The sequence below is a fragment of the Struthio camelus genome, chromosome 1 (genome assembly GCF_040807025.1).
Source record: "Struthio camelus isolate bStrCam1 chromosome 1, bStrCam1.hap1, whole genome shotgun sequence".
Classification (NCBI taxonomy): domain Eukaryota; kingdom Metazoa; phylum Chordata; class Aves; order Struthioniformes; family Struthionidae; genus Struthio; species Struthio camelus.
The window spans coordinates 1,757,310-1,777,313 of record NC_090942.1 but is presented as its reverse complement, the minus strand read 5'-3'; the positions used below and the strand labels follow the sequence as shown (position 1 = coordinate 1,777,313).

Sequence of the window (20,004 nt, the reverse complement as noted above, 5' to 3'; positions counted from 1 at the left end):
TAAACATTACAGAAAGCACATTTATCAGATGTATCTGGTGGTAAACCGCTGAGCAAAGTAGCAGCTTACATAGTCAGCAGAGCACTTGATGACGCTCCATGAACATAAATCTACCCAGAGGGAACAAGACAGGAGAGGCACAGGGATTTTCATTGCGCATATTCCATACACTTGTGGAAGAGGAACAGCACGCCCTTATATATTCTCCAATCACATTAGCAGAATCAGCACATCAACCCTCAAAAAAGAGTCCCCCAACACCTCAGGGTGAACAGCAGAAGAACAGAAACGGCTGGTTGTAGGGAACAATGAAGTGCAGCCAGCAATTCTAAAACAAGAAGACATACCGGCACAGCCTGGGGACACAGCTTGTGGAGACAACTGGGTGCTGCATACACAACTCCCAGCTTAATGTAAGCTTTCCTGTACTTGAATTATAGTTGCGGAACATGTTGTAGCTTAGCCATTGTTCTTATAAGCCAACATCATAGCACGCGGCTTGCATTTATATCAGGCAAGCACAGATGCCCATAGCAGGGACGTAAGCGGACTGATGTTCTCACAGGCCTTGAGCCCCTTGCCAGAGAAACTGGAGTATGTTCAGCAACGCTCTCATTCTCAGCTGCAAGCATTCGCAGTACAAGTCAGCCCTATTACATCACACCTGCAGGACTTTTTGGACTTCGGATCCCATAAGTAGAGCTACCAAGTTCAAAACTGTTGACTGACAGGCTTTTACTGAAAAGCTACTCGTGCCTCTAAGGGGAGAGAGCTAGAAGCACACGCAGAGGGACAGGATGGTCCCAAATACATGGGTGGCTGGGCACTGTGAACTCAAACAAGACGCGTCAACACATACAGGTTTGCGTTTCAAAAGTGTAACTCCTATTCTTACCTCTATGTTGCCATAAATACATGACACTGCAAACAATTAAAATGACAGCAACTCTGACCTGAAAAAATAATCATCAGGCTTATACCAACCATAAAACCCATCACCAAATCACACAATGACAGGACCGGTGAGACAGTGAGACCCAGACCAAGAGGAAGAGTGCTTTGTCAAGAGTGGAAATTTTGAGGAAAACTAACCTATAGTCCCAAAGAAAGAAAGAACAACTAAGTGAGACATGGCAAGAGAATATTACAAGCATGGGGCACTCCACGGAAGAAATCAAGACGACAGGGATGGAGGACAACTCACAGCTGAAGCTGTGAAACTGGGGGCAAATTGAGAATACAAGAAGCATAGTGGAAGGCAGAAGGAGGTTAAAGGAAAGGACCAGAAGCTTGTACTGAATTTGGGACAGAGTAAGAAGGGACAAGATATGATCAGAGCTGCAGAGGAAGAGAGCATCTTTTGCCGAAGCATTTAAAGCAGAGCAAGTTCAGAAGCAAGGAAGTGGTTGCTGTAGTCCAGACAAGAAAAAGTGAAAGCTCAGCTATGTTATTCAGCAATAAGAACAGAAAGGGGTGCAAGAAGGTGAAAATGAAGAACTACCAAGAAAATACCAATGATATTGGTCATGAGTACTGATGACGAGCCTGAATGATACCGGTCCTAGGAGAAAGATTCAGTTCACTTTCCTCCACATTGTATTTGCAGTTGAGGTGCCACACAATGGCAAGAAGGCTGAGAGACCAGAAGATGGGGCACATTCAAAAAGCTGGGGGGGGGGGGAAGCCATCAGGAAGAAAGAGCAAAGAGATTTGGGGTTATGGCTGGAAGTAATGGAAAGGGAAGAGAGTGAATTAATCTGGGGGGAGAAGGGCTGGGTGTTAGTAAATGACACTAACATTTAGATACGTTTATTTCTGCCTTAAGTCTACTGACCAAAGAACTGAAACGTTACAGAATATTTCATCACCAGCTGGTTTCTAAAGGCTTGTTTCCAGATCTCTCCAAATGTCTTGCAATTCATTGAAATGAATGTTATGGACATTTATAAAAGAGTTCTTCCAAAGGCAGTTCCAACTTGAAGATACCAAAAATAGGGATGCAAGTATCTCAAAGAGTCCTGTCATTGAAACAAGGCCCTTTCCAAAACCATTTTCCACATTTGACTTAAAAGCATTTGGTTTTGCAGGAAACAAAAGCCGCATCTCGAATACAGAGGAAAACAAAAATCCCTGGATAGCACTAAGGGAAAGCTTCCTGTTCAACTGCCAGAGGCATGTACTTTGTTGTACAGAGATGAGACGAAGTCTCTGGTGTAGCAGGCCGGACCAAGATACTGAAAGGAGATGGGGAATGAGCCAAACAAGCAGTCTTGAGTGCAAAATCAAAACACCCGTTATCGTGGGAACAACGCTGCGTGCATTAGAACAACAAAATCATACTGTTCTTGCCCTCCTTCAGCCACACAGAGCATGGTTGTGATCCCATCACCTCATACGGACTCTCCCTGTCGGCCGAAATATTTGTGAATATTATGTTATCCCTGACGTGGCTATGGGCAGTCGGACAGGCTAGTCTCTTGCTCAACAGATAAAATTTCCCAGCCAGAGCCTAGTGTACAGGACAAGCTAGCTCCACACGCTCATCTGCAAAGCAGTCTTTCCTCCTGCAGCCTCCATCGCAGCCTTTGTCTTCTCGAGAAGCCAAACCTGACTGAGCTATTTTGGCAGGATTTTTTATATACTGATCCAAAGAAATCCAGGCGGACCTTTCCAAAATGTTACTGAACTGTCCAAAAAGCCAAAACCAGCCCCCAAAGCAGTTCTTCCTGCTGAATTCTGCCCACTAAGCTGGCAATTCAGACCTTAGATCGATTAAATCCTCTGGAGGTACCAGTCTCCTTGCATTGACTAAAGAGGGAGACCAGCGCAACCTGGCTTCTAATTTAGACATCATAGGTTCACAACCAAAACACAGAAAGGGGTCCTGATTAAAGAGTCCTTTTATTTTCCATATATACCTACGGCTGCTTTCTCTTCTACGCTATACGTGCTTCTAATAACCAGGAACACGTAAGATTGTCAGCCTCCGCACAGAGCCAGATTGCTCTGCTACACCTACCTCACTGTGGAGCACCAAGGCTAACTCAATTATTTTCACATCTTCTAAAACTGTAGGATAGAGGCAGAAGGGGACTACAAGTATTTAGGCAGCAGATGTGCAGGCACTGGGTGCCAGCAGCGCTCTAACACACAGCTACGCTCTGAAAGGTAGGGTCATACTGGCTTGGGTGTCACAGCTTGGGAGAGTCACTCCAGTTAAAACCAGGGACCTGTATTTCCCAGTGAGATGGGAGGAAGGGCTGGGTCACGTGTTTAATTACGTGGCCTGCTGGTGTGAGAAAAGACGGCAGCACGGGGTAGGGGCTAGAATAGAGAAACAGGAATCAGGACACAGGTCCCCTATCTTGTTTTGTGACTTTGACGCGGGAACAGGGTGTGGGGATTAACAGGACATAAGAGAAGCTAGCAACATTGCTGAATGAACTATTGGAAGCTGCTCAGATACTAAGGTGATAGTAGCACTCGAGTGACCCTCATCGGGAAGGCTAGGGGAAGAGGCTCATCTCCTATTTCACACTCCCACAGCTATTATTCCTGCTGTGAAACACTAAGAGATCCCCTAGGTGAAAGTTTCCAAACAGCATGGAAGGGAGATTAAATTCAATTTAGATTGCAAACAGATGTGTCTAAGCTTCTCCCTTCTAGCGAGGCATGCACCAGAGGCATTCAAACCTGCTGGACAGCAGAAACGATGCTGGGAGACTGCGGTATAAACTGGCAGAGGTGACCAGTTAAAGCTAACCCACCTTTACACTCACAATCTCCCTAAAACTTAAAAGCTAATGGAGGTAGATGTTGCTGTCCAGCTCTGTTTACAAGCCAGACTGTAATATCAGAACCATCCCAAAATAGCAGCAACTCAAATACCTCCAATAGGAAAGGGACTAAGATGCCAAAGTACACTGAAACAAATGGAAAATGTCGGGCTGAAAACAAATCAACCGTAATCTCCTTCCAAGGAACTTATTTCGCCATCACCATGGAAAAACGGGAAAGAAAGATTACAAGCAAAACCTTAATGGAAGAGCCCCGCAGGGCCGACCCTTCCCCGGCCACTGTTCTTTTTCTGAAAGGGTATATATATTGCTGCTTTTCCTCAAAGGAGCAACACAACTGTAAGCGCGTCCCATTAACAACAAATGTGTTTATCCATGTAAAAATACTGTCAGAACAGATTTGACAAAGCCTAATAACCTTTTAGCTCATCAGCAAACAAGACTGCAAGAAGACTGATGGTTCAGATACTTAGTTCCCTTCAGAACGACGCCTGCTTGACTCAAAGGCCGTTGGTCACATTGAGTACGCAGTTTCCAGAGAAGATTCCTTTATGATAAATCTACAATAGCTATAGCTGGGTACACTTGATGCAACTAAAACTGATGCTTTTATACACAAAATTGGTAGCGGACTATGAAACTATTGAGCCATACATTTCTGAGTTGGAAAGTAAACAGCCGGGTACCCAACATCAATGCTCCTCATGGGCAACCAAGCAAATATGAACGCATGCACATGCGGTCTAGCTCTTACTGGCACTCATTCTTCCTCGCTTCATGGTGCCCGTTTGAATTTCGGCCTTTTTGGAACTGGTTACCCTTAGCCATAATCAACGTCGGGGATGATCAATAGCAAGATCATTGTTATGTTTATTTAGCAACACAGTTCACTTGATTCAGACAAGGAAGATCTAAAATCCATCAATCTACTACACATTCTTCCCTCTCCCCACCTCCCTTCCACAGGGGCCCTACGTACATGCTGCAATGCGTAAAGGTCACTTGCTTTCATGGTGATGATACTATCAGATTTCTTCACTCAATCTTTCCTGCCTAGATAAAGGTACATGCAACTTGGGAAAAAGGCAAGAATCTACTCCAGCTCTCCAGTAAACAGAGCAGCTTGCTCAGCCTGTGCACGTTGCAACAACCCAAACTCTAGCAAATTCATTTCCAACTTGTAACTTGGATGAATTCTAGTTTAACCTGAGAGCTTACTTCATTCACTGTGGATTTTCTGTTTTTCCAACTCCTGCGCTGTTTCCAAACCCCCTTGTTTTTCTAGTGCTTCCTTCCAGAAAATTTCCTCATGTCCCCCGGAATCATACACCAACGGTTAAGAGCTTTATATCTGCGTGCTGTTGAAACCCTGGATAGCTACTCATGTCATTCCCAAAGTTTTCCTCTATGCAGACTCAGGCTTGGTGGGCAAACACCTCGACGGGAAGTTTCTGCTGTTGATTATCAACCTGCTACTGCTGCCCCAGCAGCAAAGCAACTCCGGTACGCATCCAAAGGGTGGCCTAACTGCACTCAAAGTTTAACACTCGCATTAACGCACAGGGCATGCAGTACAAGGGCATGCAACAACAAAGGTGTTCTTAATTAATTTTAAGAGAAGAGCATTTGCTATTGCAGAAAAGGAATGCTTATTACTGCTTTACTTCATAAAGCATCCCCATTTTGAAATGGAAAATGTTCAGACGTGAAGTGAAACCAGAACAGTTTTAGGTGTAAGGAAACCCTAATAACATGACGATGCCTGCAAACACATTTCCTGGTAGTCGCAGCTTAGTCCCAAAGTCTTGGATGACAGCCACAAGTATTTTTATAGTCATCTAAAGGGCTTAAAAAAAAACACCAAGAGCATAAAGTCCCTCTCATCACGCAGCGCAGTTGCTTCACGGCTGTGTCGGAGGTTCCTTTGAGGCACTGTCAGCTATGAGCGATCGCTGTTGACACCATCGCTGGAAGAATACCAAACGCGGGAGGAGCGAAGCAGTCCAAACCAGCAGAAATCAAACCCTTCACGATAGCAGAAAACAAGGGAAACTGGACCTAAAAACTGTAAGTCCTACATTAAATTTAAAACCGCATGGGTTAAAATGGGGGGCTCAGCTATTCCGTATAAACCGTGGTGTGAATGTAAATAGATATAACCAGATCAATAGAAAACCACGGGGGAACGCTCTTATCCCAGCACAGAAACTCTGCTCTCCCACTGCTGTCTAGCTTTATGTTGCTTCATCGGGGCTTTAAGCTGAACCAAATATAAAATGTCCACACCACAAAAAATGATGAGGTACACCAGCACAACTGGAAAAACTCTCTCACACAGACAGGCCCTGAACTTATTTTTATCCTGTTGACCACTGAAGTGGTTTCACTTCAGATGCTGCAGCAGCGTAGGGAAGACATTGCCCGCTGAGACAGTCTTAACCCAGAGAGGAGCATCTCCTTTCTCTTCTGTCATTTGAGATCATCTAGCGGTTTTACTAACTCACCCAACGCAATGCCTAATTCATCTGCAATCCTGTTCAGATTAACAATAGATTAAAGAACTACCGGGTCTAACTCCTTCAGTGGTTTAAGTAATTTTTAAAAGGCTGCATGCATTGTCCAGATGAAAACTGAAGAAGAAGGGCTGAGGCACGGTGTATCTGGAGGGCTCAGTCCAGGAGCCGCTGTGCACTCCCTCTCGCGCACGGGCCCAGCTTGCTCCAGACCCTGCAAAAAAGGGAGCCCGGAGAACGTGTGTGCACGCGACAGTTCACAAACAGGGTGGAAACAGCTAACAGGAGGCAATAAAATACCACAGCATATGCTTTGCCAGCATCCCAAACGCCAAATATAAAATTCTCATCTTCAAGTTTTGCAGTCAGGTCTTTGCTTCAGCTCAGACATTTCAGAGCTCACCCAGATGCGCTAACCTTGCTTCTGCAAGCTGTGACCGTACAGCCCAGGAAGCCATCGTGAAAAACGACTTGTTTCTCCCTCCTTTCAAAATCTGGTTCTTCAGAGTTCCGTATTTTCTTTGCAAATAATCTTGGTTATCAGAATTTGGGATTCATATTTTCATCTCAAGGACGAGTCACAGATATGGGTGGAACACACTAGCTGCAGGAAGAGTTCACCTGTATTTTCTCAACAGCATCCGCAAAAGTTAATAACTGTTTTCATAAGACGTTTTATAGCCAAATCGTCACCTATGAGCAAATCACCAATAGCAAATGGAGAGACCAACCTTCGTACGGACTGCTCAGCGAGCTACAGCACAACCTGTCCTAACGAAAGGCTTTGGGAGGAACGAAGTAACATCCCCACCAGCTGCAGGGCTGATGCTCACAGGGACTAACCTTATTCGACTGACTGCCCGAGCTCCAGCAGCAGCCAGGAACAACCTGGCAGCCAAACGGCAGCTCTCCTCTTGAAAGCGATATAAAAAAGGATTTAGAAAGGAGACAGGAGGAAAGACAGAGGACTAACAGATAAACATGTTTTTTTCAGAATCCTTTTTATAAGTGATTGGTGCCAGTAGTTACTTAGTTTAATAGGCACGCTAATCTTTTTGGCTTGGGGGGTACCTTCCCCGTCCTCATTTCAGACTGGTCGGGTAATCGACTCACTTCTCTTCCCAGCAATAAGACTAAGGAGAAAGACTGGATTACGTGACCCGCCTAGTGCTCTCTGAAGAACTGGCCTTCAATACCTGAAAAGATCTTAAATGTCGGTGATTTATGAGAGTCAGATGCTACGGGAAGCCGTGGAAACTAGCGGCAAAAAGGGAGAATAAGCTTGCATCAGGTCTTACCCATGAAAACGCAAGACATCAGCCTGCATTAAGCTTCTCCTTATCCTCTTACTTTCACCTAAGTACCAGGACAGTTGATTCCTGAGCACACGAAGGTGCGGCAGTCCATGCAGGGGTCCACAGATACATGGACCTCCACAGCACAGACTATTTTTTAAGAAACCATGACTATTTTTTTAAGAAAGTAGGAAACAGCCTGTTAACTAGCGATAGACCCGTCCAAACGCGCGGAGTCCAGCGGCAGCAGGGCAGAGAGGAGCCTCACCGGCTGCAGACGCTCTCACCGCGGAGCAAGGTTTCTAATGTCATTTTCCCCAAAGTCAGGCCTTGGATTCGGCACACTGTAAATCAGGCAGGAAGGAGAAAGGAACAGAAAAGCCTACGCTGCGGTTGTTCAGTTGGCTCAGGAGACATCCGATGTTTCTGAGGGGGTTTTTTTTGCTGTTTTTATTTTTAAATGACGTTTGTTTAGAGGGCTACTTCAAGGGAGAGGACCAATTTTACCTATTCGCTCTCACGAACAATCCCTCTGGCTCATTTCTCAATTTGTTTCAAAGGAATGGAAACGTACGCTTTCCCCTTTCCCATCCCATTTTCTACTGACTACGGTGCAGGGATCCAGTACCAATTCCTTAGCGACAATTCTGCTACGTGTAGAAAACCAGCACGTGGTAGACGGTCCTCTGGCACTACACAAGCTTGAGACCAGCTCTAAAATAAACAGATAAAAATCTGCCTCATTATTCCAGCGGGTCACCCTCCTCACAGTTTCAACTTCAATGAAATCCCACTCCCTGCTTGGAGAGCTTAATTTTTCCAAAAAAAAAAAACCCATCTAACACCTCCACCCTTTCTTTCACTCCTTTTGTAAAGTTGACAAGCATCTGGAGTTTAATATGCACTTAATGGATTCAAGCCTCCACCGTAAATAAGTCGTTTGCTTTGCATTAAACAACCAGCATCACACTGGCACTTTTGTTCTCAGAGGCTACTGTGGAGAATTAATCAACGGGACTCCTGTGATCCGCGTGTGTTAATTCTCGTACAACGGTTTTGTGGGCTGCAGGGGCCTGACTTGGCTGACGCGCGGCCGACCGCAGGGCTTCAGCTGCAGCCAGGGGTAGCTGCCAGCTGAAGCCCTCCGTGCAGCTTTCCAGTCGTTTTGCAGCCTCTTACACCAGCGCCTCTACTAGGAAACGGGCCTCTAAACCAGGTTTTGGTCATTCGCTGCTCAGTGTGCTTTTGGAGGAAGGCCAGAGGGTTTACTCACTGAAAGCTGCTTCTTCAAGAAGCCGCTCTGAGATGCTGCGAGGAGAGAGCGGTAACACTCGGCCTTGCTGCCCTGCCTGTCGCCGAGCCTCGGCCACCACCGCTGGCCTAGTCGCGAGCGGAGCTCCCCGAGAGCGGGAGGAGACGATGGGGATTGCAGGCAGGGGCTCACACGCGTAAAGCGCGCGCCCGCCGAGCCGCCCTCCCGGCTTGCGCGCTCCCGAGCGTCTGCCTCTCAAGCCTTGGTGGTGGCTCAGGCTGCAGCAGATAAGGTAGAGCACAGTGCCCCGACTTACTTTAAGCAAAGACAGCAACTGTTTGCAGCTGCAAGAGCTTGCCGGCCGGCCGGCCACAGCGGCCGTCGGCATCGGCGTCATCTCGAAACGGGGAAGAAGCCAAAATACCTTGGACGACGTGGGCCACGGCAACGTGCAGGAGTTTGTCACTTAACTACATTTCATGCTTTATGTATTAAATCAGATTAAAAAGCACTTCTTATCCACTGAGCACATAGGCTTGTTTTATCTAAAACGCTGTTTCAAACTGTACGCCTAGATGAATTCCCAACTCCCTGCAAAGACAGCATGACATAATTCAGGAATAAAAACTGATCCAGTGAGAAATTAATCATTTACCACTAACTAACACAATAAAAATTCTGTTTTGGTATGGTTGTATTACGTGTGAAATTGTCTGAGACTGCTTTTTGCTATCGTTTAAACAAGTACATACTTCCTGATCCAGTTAGTTGCTAATCAGCGTATTTCAAGGCTCACACTACCCATGAAGAATTAACTTCATTCAGGAGCACAAACCAAGAGAACGTACATCATGATTTTCACCTGGCCAACTGCAGCCACGACTTAAATCACAGATGTTTAATCAAACCACAGTAGTCTTGCTAGACTTGCATCTACCCTCAGGTCACCAAAGCCAGATACAAATTCCATTTTTGATAGCTCAAGAGAGGGTCTGCATTTGAGGAGCTGTCAAAAAAACACAAGCCCTCTCAGCCTTGTTCTACCACGGCTGCGTTTCTTCTTGGCCTGGGACTGACCTTGACCAGTACCTGCAAGGTCCAGCTTGGGCCAAACACGGCGCTCCGGCTCCCGCACGGCCCAGGGCTCCCTCGTAGCATCGGCTTCCTATGCTGGTTAAGAAACCACATCCAGGAAACATAAGCTGACAGATGTACGCAAGTTGATTACAGCTGCATTTACTTCTGCAGGCATCACAAGCAACCATGAGAAGTTTCACACCGAAGCGCCCACCTCCATTCCCTTTACCGCACTGTACACAAACCAGCCAAACCCAGACCTTCGCACTGTATTTTCTTAGTGGGGAGAAAGGAAAGAGCTACTTATGTCCCCCCTAACAGGCTTCAGACCCTCCTGGTAGAAGAGATTTAGCTCTTTCCATGATGTCCATCTGTCGTGTTGCGATGGCTCCTCTTACAGGTTAAGCACTATTCACTTCCACCTTCAGCAGAGATTCGATACCTTTTCTGTGTAAAAATACGCCTAGAGGGAATTTCCACTGGGGGTTTGATAAGCAAACAATGCTATTAATCAGGGAGAAGACTGATTCAAATCTTAATTATTACCATATCTCATTTAAAACGCACACTCAAGTCCGAAAAGCCTATTTTTCCCCGGGCTGTGAAAAGAGCCTGTCCTTAGGGGTGGGGAGAACTTGCTGGCCCCAAGCCTCCCTCCGAGAAACAGCGTCTTTTGCTGGTGAAGCAGATGCCACTTGGGAAGCGGTGTAAGGTTTTACACAGGACTTTCTGGGACTTGAGACGTTATGTCAGCAGCACAGCTGAGACGGGGCATACCCGTCACACAGGCAAGATAAGACACGCTAGTTTACACCTCCCCTATCAAGATTTAAGCTAACACATCTTCTTTCACGCTGGCTAACAGCGGCACGTGGAGAGTCACCACGTGTCGGCGGAGATGCAGCAGCTCGGGCACTAGGAGGAACGAGGAGAAAACGGCTCTCGTTCCGCAGCGTCCCCCTGTGGCACAACGTTAGTATAATGATCCCTTTAATTAGGACGGAAAAATTCTCTACGCAACCAGTCTGGGCATGAAAAGACCTTAAAAAAAAAAAAAAAAAAGAGAGAGAGAGAGAGAGAGAGATTTTATTCCAGAAAACACCACCAAGAAAACCTTTATTACTGCGCTCTTTTCATCAGCATCTCCCATAAAAGAATAAATACATCGTCACCGCAGGAAACGTTTCGCACAAATAAAGTCAAAAAAAGAAACAAATATGATTTTACACAAGTTCATCGAGGCATACAAAACTGCTGTTTACCACTTAAGTTTCCCCTGAAAGCCACCAGCAGGAAATCTGATTGTTTATTTCATACCACGTGACGCAATTTGCAACCAGTCTTTTTTTCTTTCTTTTTTTTTTTTTTTTTGTAGTTTAACTCCACGTATTTAACAACAAAACGCTGGCAGGAAGCTATATATTAACTATACGGATGAGACGATTTCTGCTTCCAGGTTCTTCTCAGGCTGCGGCACAAGCGAGCTAGCGAGCGCGGGAACGACCGCGGCGCGGCGGGACACCCAGCCGCGCAGGAGGGCTCCGGGGAGAAATCCCGTCTCCCTCCTGCCCCGGCCAGCCGGGAGCGGAGGCAGCACGTGAAGAGACTACACGGAGCTCTCCAGGAAAGGAAGAAAAAAAAAAAAAAAAAAAAGACATTTTTAAGTTACCCCTAGTAGCTGAACTTGCCCAGATTGGCTGCCAAAGCAGTTTCTGTTCGGCTGCTTGCCTCAACCGGAGCGCTGGTGGTGGCCAAGGAAAAGGACGGGAGGTACACGTCGAAAGTCCCCTTCTTTTTTCACATTTTAAACAAGTCGCAGAAGTAAAAAGAAAGGCAGAAGTAGTGCAGTGGAACCGATCCTCTCCCCGGAGGCGCCGAGAAGAGGTTCACACCCAGGCGGTGCTCCGAAACGCGCTGCGAGGGCAAACCACCGCATCGCGGCCCGTCTCAAGCAGGGAGCGTGACCCAAGCCTGGCAGCCAAGCGACACCGTAAAACCTTAACCCACGGGGTGGGAGTCTCCTTCGGCCTTCCCGCCTTCCTCGCCGCCGCTCGGCAAGGTCCACGTTATGCAGCTGGGGCGCGAGACACCTAGAGAACTCTCCCTTACTAGTCACCAGGACAAGCTTTTGGGACGGACGCTCCTTCCTTCCTTAAAATTTCTTTCGTAACGTTCCCTCTGCTAGGAGCACAGGTAACACAGCCGACGACAAGCAGCATACTCAAAGGTAATACTCTGCGAACGGGCACGTTATTTCATTTTATTTCAGGAACCACACAGAAATGCCAAGCAAACTATTTTATTTTGAACGACACAGCCTAAAAGTCATTTTAGCCGTGTAAAGCAAGTTAGTCATCTCTAGCTGATGCAGGTTTTTAATTAACACGCAAAGTGGTCTTTTAAGAATTACTAACCCAATAAGCGCAACCGCTGTGAGCTCAGGGATTTGCCGATTGCCGACAGCACTGCTGGCGCGGTGCAGCGGCACAGCCCTTTCCCCAACAGGATTATTGCCTAAAAGACAGAGCGCAGCCGTTGCTCGCTGAACTAAGGTGCAAATGTTCCCATTTTTAATCCTCTTTTAGCGAGAGAGAGGATTAGTGGTTATGCTGGACTACCACAGTAAAACATAATGGAAGTGTGTTTCAAGGAGGGATTTGAGTAAGAGGGTGGCAATTTGGCATACCGTGGCCTTGCCTGGACCAGGATCTGGAGGTGCCAAGTTAGCGCGTTTACCTTAATGTCCAGCATAGACGAGGTCCACTGTCTTCAGCATTTGCTAGACGGATTGCTTTGAAGACTTGGTTCTCCCATCATGCTGACTCAACCAGATTAGGATATGCTAAAGGCCCATCATAGCCCTAAACACATATTAATTATCTAAATTGGTAGGCCTGGCCCACCCCTATTGGACAGGGCTGTTACTGATGCAATCTGCAGTGAGATGCTCTGGACAGTATGGTTCATCCTCAAGGCAGAATGAGTTACACCAGTATAATTATATCTGGTTTAGGAGGTGTGGTACCACCTTAACTGGATCAGAAACTGTGCAGCTATACAACCTGTATGCTTAATCCATTGCCTGGGACATTTTACACAATGATGAATTGTCCCAGACCACCAAAAAAAAAAAAAAAAGTAACTATAATTATATAGCTGTAACGATACATGTATAGGAAATGAGTTTTTAGAAGTGTGAGGGTAAAAAAAAAGGCTCTCTCCTTCCTCTCTTTACAGTCTTAAGCTTTTACCCTTTTCAATTTATTCACCCTCCAATACATACTGAAGCCCTCAATGTTTTTGGGGGGGGGGAGGGGGGGAAAGCAAAATAATTTAAAACCTTTAGGGAAAACATACATGGTAACATTTCTTTTCAAGATCTTATTCCACAGAAGCTTGTTTTCTTTTCTAAAGCTGTTTAAGAGGAACGGTGCCTTCATGGCTCTCCAGACAGCCTCCGCCATCAGTCACCGTAATCAGCACTCACATGGGGAAGCCAGTCTTGGTTCTTGCACCATTTGGGGATTCTCCCCCAGTCTCAAGAGAAGCGAGTTTCTCCAGCTATCCTATGGTGCCCTCTAGGCCACCTGAGGCTACAGAGCACAGCAAGGCTCAGTTCAGTGCCAGTAAAAACTGAGATTTTTCCCTCCCTTAGCATCTGAAATCGGGGAAAAAGGAAAGGACAGGCGCCCTCGCAAGGACGTTGTTCAAGACCAAGACGGCTGGCTTGCTTGCCCAGCAGAAGACTACAGATGAGGAGAAGGGCTCCTCAGCAAAACCGCTGGCAACTAATCAGTACAGACACTGAAAAGGGAAAAACTCTCACCTCTTTAAAGCAAAGAACCAGGGAAGAGGGAAAATCCAGCACACGTTCAATTTGCAGCTGTTTATCGTGCAGGATTCAGATTTGATTTCTGGTAAAAGGCATATCTACAGCTCTGCTAAAGACAAATGAGATTTCTTTGCAAGTTACTTAAGTCAAAAGCTGATGAATACTGAATACTGCATTTAAATACTGGTTGAGACATTTTTTCCCTAACAGACATAAAGAGTCTGTTAACCAGGCTACCTTGCTTCTCCAAGCGTAACACTTAACGTTCAGCTGTTTTCCATACAGGAGGAGAAACCAAATACCCAAGCCATAAGTAATTTGTTAAACCATGAAGCACAGTTATAACAATTGCATCTGCTAATACTCTTTTTAGTAAGCACAGTTTTTTGTGTCTCAGTTTAGAAAGGGGCACAGCTCAGTAGGGCTTACAGGAGTGATATCCCACCAGAACTTGAAGCTTTCCTTGCACTTGGAGAACGTTTGAGGTCAAGCCACCACACCACTGTGGTTTTCCAGTTCTGATCTACCCTATGCCACTGCTCAAGTGGGGCTTTTCTCCTCTTGAATACACGGCAGGGAATGCAATTCCCATGGGAATTCAGTTTTTAGAGTTCCTGTGACACACCATCATGTATTTGGTGCACTGAAACGAGAACACAAATTTTTATTTGCTGCTACGTTTTCTACTCCAGACCTAACTCACATTTCTTCACCAGCACCTCCGTCTGCGTATGCTTCTGATTATAAAGGTTTAAGCATTAACAACCATCAGAGGTTGTAATACGTAATAAATATCACACCATTTACTTCCCAGGCAAGAGACCCAACTTACTGATTTACCTGCAAATTGCCATGAATACTCATGACGCAGAAATAATAAGCCTGAAAAAGCAGCTTGCAGCCCAAAGCAAATAACAAAAGGAGTTTTGAATCTGCTAGCTCTTTCTAGGGAGAAAAGCAAGCAGCACCGTTTGAGGTCCTGTCTCCTTCAAGAGGAAGCCTGGGAGTTAAAGGATCTTCTTTGTGCCCAAGAAAGCAGCTGTAGAAGCAGCAGGAGACTGGAAAGACTGAAGCCACAAACAAACTTATAGGGAGAAGAATTAATTCAAACACCATTCCTATATAAAGATGTTACAATGTAATTAAAGCATACAGACTGTGGGGGTGTGGCCTTGCAAGTATTTTTGACCCAGACTATGGGGAAGTTTTCCAAGCCTAGAAGTCATCACCATTTGATTACTTTAATTAACCGATTATGTAATAAGCAGTGGGAGAGAATCAGTTTCTTTTGGATTGCATTACCTTATCAGTCTGGCTGCAAGCAAGAAGTATGCTCCATGAATTAAAACATGCTATCATATTTTCTACTTATATATTTGAAACCAGACGAATCTTGTAATGGCATTGAAAAAGTTTAGTTATCCTCCAAGTTGCTATCAATCTGTAGAATCCAAGCAACCTATTTGTTATTATTTACAGGCTCTACAGAAAACACAAAGAGAAAACGGGTAAAATAGTTCACACGTTTCCCTCGCACACAGCCTCATCAGAGACAGGAGGTAATCAGCACCCAACAAAACCGTGTGAAAAAGGAAGCAAAGGCTCAGCACCGAGAAGAGCAGAACGCACCTCGCCAGTCCCTGCTCCTTGCCGAGAGGACACCTGTTTTTACGCTCCAGCACAAAAATACGCTCCTCTACCCACTGAAAGCAGTATGAAAACCAGAAAGAACAGGAAATGCTGGACTTAATCCTATAAAGCCAATGCCCTGATGGAAAGGACATTCTCTAAGCATCTTTGCGCATCTACATCTTTCTTATAGGAGGAAAAAAAAACCATGTTGACGGCTCTTGAAATACCAAGGTACATCAGGATGTCTACACGTTACACCAAATACAACCTCCCTGTTTTCTATCCGTCAAGAGAAGGGACTACTTCTTGGAGCCTAACAGGCAACTCATCCACAACAGGACCAACCCAGCCCCAGACAAAAGTCCTTCGCATAAAGCTAAAAGTATCAGGCACTCCCTAAAACAAAGCAGGCCCACACCTCTTGACCCCTTGGCTGCCCCGTCAATCTAGGTTTACCCCCCCCCCCCCCATTAACACCCCTGGTGAGAATACAAGATAAGGTCTGCTCCTAGCTATAAACTTCACCGAGCTAGAGAAGATAGCAGGGTCTGAAGTTTCTCAGTGAGCGGTGCCATTGCACGAGGAGGAACGACCCCAGCAAACTCTCCCAACGGGCCGGTGTGGCAACCGATTCAGCCCCACCGGCTTCTGGCACAAAACAAAGCCAACAGGGCTGGGATCAGCACGATACCGAACTGCTGAACCCCGCTGCAATCGCTGCAGCCAACGGAGAACAGAGCCGAGCTCTCCCATGAGCAGGACGGTGCCTGGACGGTCTAGGTTCAGCGCCCGGACATGCGTGAGGTTCCTGCCACCCACAGTACAAAGCCCTGGCAGCCTGCAAGACTCTGGACCTTAAAAATGGTGCTCCGTGCTCCACTGCTAACGATACAGCCTTTACTTTGGAAAGCGCGCTGAGAGTAATTGGTGGAAGAGAGAAAAGAAGAGATACTAACAGCGTTCAGCGTTTTATGGTTTATCTGTGGGTGCTTGGCAACAAAGGGGGGGGGGTTGCCATGATATCGGCATCTTTTTCAGAATCAAGTGCAAAACTGGAGCTGATGAAGAGTTTCACAACAGCTGACACACAAATTCACTCACTAAACGACAAACAGATTGATGATGAGGGGGAAAGTATCTCCATTCAAGAGCGGAATTTGAAACTTCGAAAAACCATGAAACTAGTTCTGTAACAAACAATTGCGTTCAAAACCATAACAGGCCGGATTACCTCTAAACACAGACAAACAGTGCCCCAGCGCAGGGAGAACGAGCTAGAAACTACGTGCCACTTAACTCCTTAACACAGAGGGTCTTCAGTGGTTCACGAAATTTTCAGCAGGATGAACCTTCCTGAAGCTCTGGAAGAGCGCGTGAACTGGCAGTTCAGCTCTGGAGGGCAACAGACTTTTGGCATGGAAAGCAAACTGGGATAAGTGGAAACTTTTATCCTTAACGTTCAATTACAATTAACTGTAGCCAGTCCCAATTTTAGACAAGTATACTTAACAAATGGCTATTTATCAAACAGCTAATGAAGTTCATTACAGCGTAGCTGCATGAGTCACAACAAATATCTGCTTCGAGTGCCAGCTCAGCACCATTTTCCATCTTTCTAATATAGTCACAACTTACATAGTAAAAGCCATATCACCACTATGTAGAGTGAGGTACTTAGAAAGACCAAAGAGCACATTTTAAAATTATTTTATTGAGTAACTCAATCACTGAGTAATCAGCAATATAAAAAAGGTTAATTACTTCCCCCCCCCCCTTAGGGATCTACTTTAGAAAAACTAGCAAGAAAGAAAAGGTCCAAGGCTAAATTTCACAGTGCTTCTCGCATTGAAAAATGACCAACACTACCTGATTCCTACTGACAGCACGCAGTGCTCTTACGTACAGAAGTCTATGTTAAATTTTCTTGTAAAAGGGATACAGGGGCATTACAGAGCCACTGCATCTCAGCTTCTGTCCCAGAAGATACTTTTCCAATCCCCTTGCTGGATAACAGGAGCATAAGGTAAAAATTCCCAAATCCTTCAACAGACCGAGAGGCTGCCTGGAAATCTCCCTCCGCTGGAGAACGAAGAGCGGGTGGAAGCAGTGATGGAAATGTTCCCACAGTACGAACACGCACATGGCAGCACAAGTTTGACAGAAACGTAGCCTAGAAGCAAGCTTTGCAACGAAGGCTGCCCCAGCGCTCCCATCCTGAGCTCCTGCTGTCATTTGTGGTTCTTTGTTATTTTCACTTAGGAGGCTGAAATCTTCCAGGCTTGAGCTCAGCCAAAAGTGGAACTGGCTGTTTTAAGCCTAAGGAAAGATGATTCAGACTTCTGCGCAACAGAAAAATTATAAAATTCCAACACTTAAATAGTCCTCGAGCCAAAATACCTGAAGTCCAAAAGTTGACATCTGCGCGGCTGACTAGTTATAGAGCTGCCGTCCAGGAAAGTCGAAACAACCGAAGTGCAATAAGAAAACTCCTGTGCAGCCAGTCTTATCCCAAAGCAGCGGCCTTCACTCGCCGACGCTTCATCCTTCCACGAGCAGCATCACATCACGCGTTTTCCTGACCGAGCTACGCAGAAGGACAGCCTCTGACCGACGCAGCGCACGCCACGGGCTCTGGCGGCGTAGATGGCTTTGGCCAGGAGAGCTTATTGACGTCAGGATGCGCTGTTCTGGCAAACACCACGGTTTGGATGGCACAGCCCACGTCCACAGCCCAAACCGCCAGAACTACTAAAGCAGTCCTTCCCCGGCGCGCGCCGGGGCCACGTTACCTCTAAGGGCAGCACGAGAGGCGCGAAGGGGAAACGCAGCGGCGAGTTAACGCGGCCCACAGAAAGTTTTTTGGAGTCGACCGAAAGCCAGTGTTTTCACTGCTCCAAGCCAAAAATTACACTGCCCGCGCGCGTCTGAACGCTAGCTACATCCAGACCGCCAACGAACAACGTTTTACAAGAGCCACGCTTCGGTCCACCCGTATACCGTAAACGTGCATCGGGCCACACGCTTCGTAAGACGCAGACGCTCTTTCCGTACACGGAGTCGCATGAACTGCGTAAAACGGGCCGTGGGTAAGGCAGAGGGTCCCTCAGCTCGCTGCGTGTACGGCGCAGGCGTAACGGCCCGTGCCTCGTTCGCGGTGAAGCCGGTACATAAGTGACGTGAGGCCGCCGAGAAGCAACCGTGATTAAAAAAACAGAGCCTCTACAAAATAGTAAACACATGTACCAAATTACACGAGCATACGAGATCGTTATAATTAAAGACTACGTTACGACGCTTAGCTGCGATGGCCAGCGTTAAAACCCCGAAGGAAGAGTTAACATAATCCCGACCTTTCCTGAGTTAACATCTTCCTCACGCGACTTCCGCTCCCTCCACAAACGGGGAGGAAAAAAAAAAAAAAAAATTGTTGCTCCCAATTTCATCAGAGAGATCTCCTAAATTTGAAAAAAGACAACCACTTTCTATTTTCCCAGGGTTAGGACCTAACTAGGGAGAAAAAACAAAAACCCAATACAACAGTCTTAAAAGACGAGCCACCGCGAAGCCGACGGCGCAGGAGGCCAGCTAGGGCGCTCGCTGGCGTGAGGACGAGGGCGAGCTGCCGCGGCGCCACAAAAGAAACTCGGAAAAAACACGGGCCGCGCACAGGCGCCACGACGCTGGGGACAGGCGGGCCGCAACTCCGGCTGGACAGCAGCACGGCGGACGCACCAGCGACACCAACCAGAACCGCGACGTCCTTCCTGGGGTGGTTTAGAAAAAGAAAGAAAGAAAGAAAGAAAAAAAACCCAAATCTGGAAACTGGTGGCTCCAACGGAGAGAGGAAACCGAGATGCGAGGCTCAGAGCGGCGCGGACATCTCCTCGCCTTACGAAAACCGTCGGTAGCCGCCGGAAAGCTCAGAGCTGGTAGCCAGCCCCGCACGGGCGAAGACGAGCGTGCTGAACGTCCCCGTCCCGAAATCGTTATTTACCCCAGCGAGGTCCCGACCGCCTCAGTCCCGAAGCCGCGTCTCCTCCGAGGCAAACGTTGTATATCACCAAAGAACAAAGAGACAGGACTTATTCCACCCTTTTTTTTTTTTTGGGGGGGGGGGATATATTACAGAGGGGGGTAAAAAAAAAAAAAGGAATAAGAGAAAAAAAAAAAAACACGCGCGGACTGACAAAATTCAGGCCAGCAGCACCCTCATCCCCCCCTCGCACAAAAGGGCAGCGCCGAGCCGAGCCACCGCGCATCCAACCGGCAGGAGGGAACCAAGCAAATTAAAAAATAAAAAGAAAAGAGACAAGACCAACCCCCCCCTCCCCAAAAAACAAAAGCCGCCCAAATGACTCCAAACTGCCCCCTCCCCGCCGCCTCCTTCCAAGCGGGAACCTGCCGCAAGAACCGGCGCGGCCCGTTCGGCTCCGGCCCCGGCTCCGGCCCGGGCCCCGGCGGCTTCCGCCTCACACCGCCGCGACCAGCGGCCGCCACCGACCGGGCGGCAGCGGCCCCGCCGCCCGCCTCAGGCCTCCGCTGCCCCTCGGCGGGGCCTAGCGCGGCCTAGGCGCGGCGGCGGGCGGGGCGGCGCGGGCTCGGCAGC

At 47.1% G+C, this 20,004-nt stretch overlaps 1 protein-coding gene and 1 long non-coding RNA gene across 5 annotated transcripts in view; one reads left to right on the top strand and one right to left on the bottom strand.

The window, feature by feature from the left end:
• NRF1 (nuclear respiratory factor 1) overlaps window positions 1–20,004 on the bottom strand; it is a 71,090-nt gene that overhangs the window by 50,758 nt on the left and 328 nt on the right. The window lies entirely within an intron of this gene.
• Window positions 2–19,740, top strand: LOC138067461 (uncharacterized). The gene is made up of 2 exons (XR_011141445.1): window positions 2–12,161; window positions 13,349–19,740. It is a non-coding gene; the product is annotated as an uncharacterized lncRNA (long non-coding RNA).